The sequence below is a fragment of the Mirounga angustirostris genome, unplaced genomic scaffold (assembly GCF_029215605.1).
Source record: "Mirounga angustirostris isolate CCGP_5_RB_7025 unplaced genomic scaffold, mMirAng1.0.hap1 SCAF_14, whole genome shotgun sequence".
NCBI classification, from domain to species: Eukaryota; Metazoa; Chordata; class Mammalia; order Carnivora; family Phocidae; genus Mirounga; species Mirounga angustirostris.
This window is the reverse complement of record NW_026991722.1, coordinates 22966576-22973694: the sequence shown is the minus strand read 5'-3', so window position 1 is coordinate 22973694 and position 7119 is coordinate 22966576.

Below are 7119 nucleotides of genomic sequence, written 5' to 3'. Positions count from 1 at the left end.
TCTAAATGGAGTTTCTAGATTGGCTGATTTGGGAAATGCCACAAAACTCTCTTATAAGGATTTCATCCACATGTTTTATAAAGATTGCCATATCTTTGTGGACAAAATGAAGAAATAAAAGTTGAGTGATGTATACATCAAAGTACTTTTATAGTTGACTCAGTGACCGTACATGAAGAATGCTGATTAATGAGTCCATGTCAACCTGGATTCCTCTGGCCTTGATGAAGACAAAAGACATAATTCTCATATTTTCAGACAGAAGAAAGGTCGAGATAGTTTCCTGGATAACAGAACCAAGATTCAAGATCTTCACAGCCCAGAACAATGACTTTAAAACCAATGAGACAGGGGCACCTGGGTGGCTCAGTCGTTAAGCGGCTGCCTTCAGCTTGGGTCATGATCCCAGAGTCCTGGGATCGAGCCCTGCATCGGGCTCCCTGCTCAGAGGGAAGCCTGCTTCTCCCTCTCCCGTTCCCCCTGCTTGTGTTCCCTCTCTCGCTGTGTCTCTCTCTGTCAAATAAATAAATAAAATCTTTAAAAAAAACCAAAAACCAAACCAAAACAAAAAAACAATGAGACAATTTAAAAGAGATAGATCAATGATTTGTATTTTTCCAAAAGTTCAAGTATATGAGGACAAATGGGAAGACCTGTGATACTAGATATTCATGGAAGTAACATAACAACAAAGATAGAGCTCAGTGTGAATTAATGGTGTGCTAGGAATACCAAGAGAGTCAGTCTAAGTTTCTCTCTGGACTATGGAATAATTTAAAAAAAAAACACCTTAACTTTGAAATATAGACTTACAGAAATTGTAAGAAGAGTACAGAGAGGTTCCATGTACTTTTTCATCTAGATTTTCCCAATGGTAACATCCCACATAATTATAGTATCACTATTAAAACCAGAAAATTGACATTTGTACACTCTACACACCTTATTTTTTTTTTTTAAAGACTTTATTTATTTATCTGACACACAGAGAGAGAGAGCACAAGCAGGGAGAGCAGCAGGCAGGCAGAGGGAGAGGGAGAAGCAGGCTCCCCGCTGAGCAAGGAGCCCGATGTGGGGCTCGATCCCAGGACCCTGAGATCATGACCTGAGCTGAAGGCAGCCACTTAACTGACTGAGCCACCCAGGCACCCTACACACTTTATTTTTCACCAGTTTTTACATTCACTGTGTGTGTGTGTGTAGTTCTATGGAATTTTATCACAACTACAGATCATATATTCTTTTTTTTTAAGTTTTTATTTATTTATTTGAGAGAGAGAGAGAGAGCAAGCGATAGAGAGAGCATGAGCAGGGGGAGCTGCAGAGGAGGAGGGAGAAGCAGGCTCTCCACTGAGCAGGAAACCTGACATGGGGCTCGATCCCAGGACCCCAGGATCATGACCTGAGCTGAAGGTAGATGCTTAACCCATTGAGCCACCCAGGTGCTCCCAGACTTATGTATTCTTAACAGTTTTTAATTGGTAAATAAAGTAAGAATAGACTTATCTGTAGAAAAAAATTTGTTCCTTTATTTCAGACAAACAAGCCTGGATTTTTATATAAGTGACATACCCTGGATAAAAGTGTACCTGGGTGTGAACTTGCACAAAGTACTCCTATGGTCCCTTGACTGTGCTACATTTGCATTCCTAGGGCTATAATGAAGCTGTATATTGACAAACTATAGAACTGAATAGAAATAGAACTTTTAGTAACATCTTTAAAAGGTTCTATGAAGACCTGTCATGCAGCAAAGGGGGTCGGCTTGTTATATGTCATTACAGTGTCTGTTAAGAGAGATTGGAGGCAGTTATAAGAATTGATGATGGGTAAAGATCAATGAATATCCTAAAGGAGCTGGAATGTTTGAGAGGGTAGGTTTTGCTTTATATCCCAGATTAGGGAAGGAAGAGGAGAGGGAGAAAAGGCAGAGAGAAGAAGTAGAAGGAGTGCTGGTGGTCCCAGTGGCACACATTGGTAAATAAAAAAACAAAAGCAGTTATGAAGGTATATCTTAAATGCCTTCTCTGTCAAACCTCTCCCATCGACTTTGTAAAGAACAATGATTGTATTCAGCTATGGTACCTGTTAATTATGAAGATAAAGAGAAGGTTGGGGCACCTGGGTGGCTCAGTGGGTTAAGTGTCTGCCTTCGACTCAGGTCATCATCCCAGGGTCCTAGGATCAAGCCCCGCATCAGGCTCCCTGCTCAGTGGGAAGCCTGCTTCTCCCTCTCCCTCTGCCTGCTACTCTGCCTACTTGTGCTGTCTCTCTATCTCTCTGTCAAATAAATAAATAAAATATTAAAAAAAAGAGAGAGAAGGTTGATAGATATTTTTGTAACTCTTTGTCATTCTCTCTTCTTTGCCTTTCTGTCTTTCTTTTTAAAGTTGATGATACATGTTTTAATCCAAAGAATGCTGTATTTTATAGGCTCTGATACTGTTTTGACTGCCTTTTTTTCTAATCTAACTTGAACAGACCTAGGTTACTGACTGGTGAGTTTACAGTTCTTTATGTCACATGTTTGTAGAGCCTGAGAGGTGACCGCTGTCATACTCTGAGGACTGGTGAAATTAGGAGCCTGTGTAAGAGTGGAAGCCAGTCCCATGGAGCTGTAAAGGAGAACATCTGCTCTGAAAGCATCTTGACTGAGAGGAAAGTTATGGGGTGTATTGGTTTGGATTTCATTCAGTTGAATACTCAAATACAAGGACTTAAGAAAATGGAGATTTATTTATTTTTTACATGACAAGAAGTTGAAAGGTATTGGTTGCCAGCTTTAGTGCAGTGGCCCTGTCATGTTAGGGCTGAGTCTCTTCAGTTTTCCTTGCTACTCCTCATGGTTGCAGGAGGGCTGCTGCAGCTCCAGGCAACATGTCTATATTCAAGGAAGGAAGAAGGGAGAAGAGAGAAGGGGAGAGGAGAGAGGGAAACAGGAAGAGTTGCCATCAACTCCTTCAGGAAATGCAAATGTCTTCCCAAAGCCTTCCCTCATATCTCACTGACCAGAATTTTTCCTTATACCCACAATTTTGAGTCACACAATGTGACTGAGACATTTGTACATGCTTTAATGATGTGAGAGGAGCCAAGAGGGGAACAGAGAGTTTTCTATGATATGCACATGGTTTAAGGACATTAACCTGTGAAGATGGACTGTTGATCTCAGAGATTTAACTTGATATTTATTTGTAGAGTTCCTTTTGTACTCATTTTTGTCTGGAATTAAGAGAAAAGAGGTAGGGCAATAAGGATTTTGATAACTCTCCACTGAACTGAAACCATCTGCAGGATGGGGTGTGAAATTGGTCATAAAAACTCTTCTTGTGATTTTCCTGCAGCCATTCTCTGGAAGAATATCAATTTAGAGAAATTTGTTCATAGACTCTCTGTTTTTTGTTGTAAACATGGTGGGATGATGTTCTGGGCTGTTGCATCTGGGAGCCCAAGCAGGTTTCAGGAGATTGCCGCTCTCCATTTGAGAGTTGTATTTCTGTAATTGAGACCAGAGCTTGAATCCTTGTGTCCACAATGCTACTAAATTGAATTAGAGACTTTATGGAAAGAACAATGAAAGCCCAAATTCATGTATGAGCATGCAGATCTTTTAAGTGGTAATATAAAACAGGCACAGCATTCTTGGGCTCTAAGTGTGGGTTTTAGAAAATGTATTTAGTAACACAACTCTGATTGTTTAAGGGGACTTTGAGCATCTGATGAGGGAGGTTTTAATTAGTTCCTTTTTATAAATGTGGAAATCAAGGGTCAGAAGAGTGAAGGAACTGGCCTGAAGTTTCTCAAATAGAGCTGAGATTCAAAGTGCTTCTTGTCTGATGCATGGACCTTCGTCTTCGTTAGGAGGACATCCTAAGCTACTGCTAAGCTCCACAAAGTGAGTAAAATCAGGTGTAAGTAGGTAAAGAAGTGAGGCCCAGATTGAAAAGATTGTTCTGTAGGCCTGAGGTCATGTAGTTTGGTGTTGGTGCTCTGCACTTGTGATTCAGTGTTTGTATGTGATACAGTGATTTAAACAAGGTTCTATGAGGTCAGTCTTGCTGTGAATGTGTGTGCTGTCTGTTACCGCTCCTCAACACAAAGGGGACTCAACCTCAGATGTTTGTCCTTCAGGATATGCACCTGGTCCTGGGCTGGTGTTCCTGGGGACAAACGTGCTGTCATCTTGCAGCCACCATTACATACCTGACCACTAGGGGTACACTGACCCCACTGACCTTGCCACCTAGAGGAAGGTCATGGCCCCCTTTGCCTTAGCTCCCCTACCCAAGAGGACACTGAACATTTCCTAAAGGGCTTTTACTAAGAGAGAGAGAGAGAGATAGTGTGTGTGTGTGTATGTGTGTGTGTTGGGGGGCTTAAAAAGAAGATGAAAAGGTATAGAAAGAGGTGCATTTAGCAGGAGTACTGGCTACTGATATGCTTGAATGGCATTGCTCGTTTTTCTTCATTTTCATCCTAAGGGACCCCACTCCAAAGCCTGTCCTTGGAAATTTCTCCTTTCCCTTCTTTCTTGTGGGTACCTATCCCCTCCAGGGCAGGGTTACTTAGATGGGATGAGGAACATGTTCCAGACTAAGTATATATGTATTCCCTCCACATTTAAAGGCTTTGTGGATGGCAAATGTGGTTTTGCCATATTTTTCTTAATGCCATGACTTTGAATGGATATTAATAGTACTGGTAAAATAAGAATTAAACAGAAAGGTTTTATTTACATTCCTGTTTTCATCTCCAATTCTAGTGTCAGGCATGGCAATGCCTCAAAACAAACGATTATATATTATGTATACACACACACATGTGGATATATCCACATACAAGTGTACATGCACTTTCTGCATATACACACTTATCTCTGTGTTTGGGATATAGTTGTTGAGAGTACTGGAGTAGTGGACGAAGCATACTTTTATCCATTTGTTTTCAATTTAAGCAATTTAACCATACCTATCATGAGTCACAAAAATTGACCTACTCATGGACACAGTAATTCATCTTTGGAAAATGGTGCCAAGTAAATCATTAAAAAGAAAAAGTTATAAAATACATGGATATATATATATATATGTATATATATATATGTATATATATATATATATTAACATACAGGGGTATTTTAATTTACAGCTCACAGATTCTTTTCACATAAATTATCTCATTTCATGTTCACAATGACCTTCTAGGGGAGGTGGTTTTGTTTTTCCTCCTTATTTTATAAATGAGGGAACAGGCTTAGAGAAGTAATATGGTTTCCTTAAGTTTGCACAGTCGAATCAAGTGGTAGAGTTTGGACAGTTTTGCTTAGTTTGGAAAGCAGGGAAACTCAACCAACAAAGATAGGACACTTGTCAAAAAGATCCACAATAAAGCACTTGAACATGCATGTGCTTAAAGGGAGGAAATGGGAAATCTATGCTTTTAGTCCAAATTCAGTGTTCTCTTTCTCATACAATCCCCACTCCCCAATGGAGGAACTTGTTAACTCTGGTGTGCCAGCTTAATGCACATCATGGAGGCCTTATGTACTGTAATTACAGAGACTGAAATGCGATGGAAAGTATTTATGGCATAATTTAAATTATAATATAAAACATAAAAATCATAGTCATAGTGTAATTATAAATGTGTAAAGTATGTATATTTAAGGACAAAAATTGGAAAGGAACATGGAAAAATGAAAACAGTTGTGCTCATGGGATTGGAACTAAATTTTCATAATATTTTTTTCCTGAGTACAAATAGAATTAACAATAAGTTTTAAAAATCCAAATACTATAAAAAATGAACATTTATTGAGTGCAGGTACTCGCCTAAGTGCTTTTCATGCCTAATTCCATTTAATCACAACTCTATGAGGTAAATATTATTATAATTTCCACTTGGTAGATGAGAACCATTTGTTTTAGGATGCTTAAATAACTTCTCTGAGGTTCTAAAGGTAGAAGTCAACATGCGGGCACTTGGGTTTATGCTCTGTTTCTTCCAGCCACAAATACCAACAGTCCTTCAATATGTGTCCTATAAAGGGAATAGTCAGTCATTTAATAGTCCAACTCATCTTGTGTGCCTGCACAGCTCTTTTTTGTCTCATTGTGGAAAAGCTTTAGTTGATTGACAGATATTACCCATTCACAGAGTGTCTAATTATTTAGGAACTCCTTGTGGACCATCTACACATACTAGATGAAATGCATTGAGGAAGTAGAGATTTACAGCCTATTTTGCAAAGCAAGGGTCTGGAATAGCAGAGGCTGCTCTGAAGGGTGATTCTGAGCATGCTACCAACACCTTGCTCTCTACAGGTTTAATGGCAGCATTGACCAGAACCTTAGCTCAGGAGGTAGGCGTGTTTGACAATCCATGGGTTGCAAAAAAGGTTGCTATATCTCCCATCCCAAGGAACAGTGCTAGCCCCAGGCTTTCCCCCAAATCTCCAGGAAGAAAGTCAGTATATTATTGCTCTTGTTCTGAATTGGTAGGATAAATGCCTCAGTTCTCTACTTCACTTTGCCCAAGCATTAACTTTTAGTTGAGAAGAAAAGTTGTCCTCTTCCAGCAGAAGGGATCAGCCTGAGTTTCTTGGTTCTACTGGGGCTAGGTTCTTTCCAGTGGTGTGGAATTCCTTCTAAGGCTTGAGTAATGACTCTCTTGTAGAAAGGTCCTTTCTTGCTGCTGGTTACAGCATTGCTGGTTTGTAGGAGCAGATTGCTCTTTGAAAGAGGGATTTTCAGAAGGCTTTGGAGAATGGGACACAAAGTGGTTCTTCCACACCGCCCCCACGGGAGAGCTGACCTCCCAGCTATCTTTCCTTCATAGGATGGAATTTCTAATCTGTAGGCTTCAGGTACCTCACTCCTTACCTTTCCCATTTCCTCCTTCAGAGCATGTGCGCGTTTAAGGTCTTTGTTGTGAATCTTTTTGATTAGTGTCCTATCTTTTTTGGTTGGGTTTCCTTATTTTCCAAACTAAGCAAAATAGAATCACCCTGTTCCTGTCCCCTTTTGTCAGAGCTCTCAGTTATTCCAAATCTTGAAATGTGTTCTTATTCTGGGGCTTTTATTCTTTGGTGTGAAGTTAGTGGAGTATTAATGCTCCTTA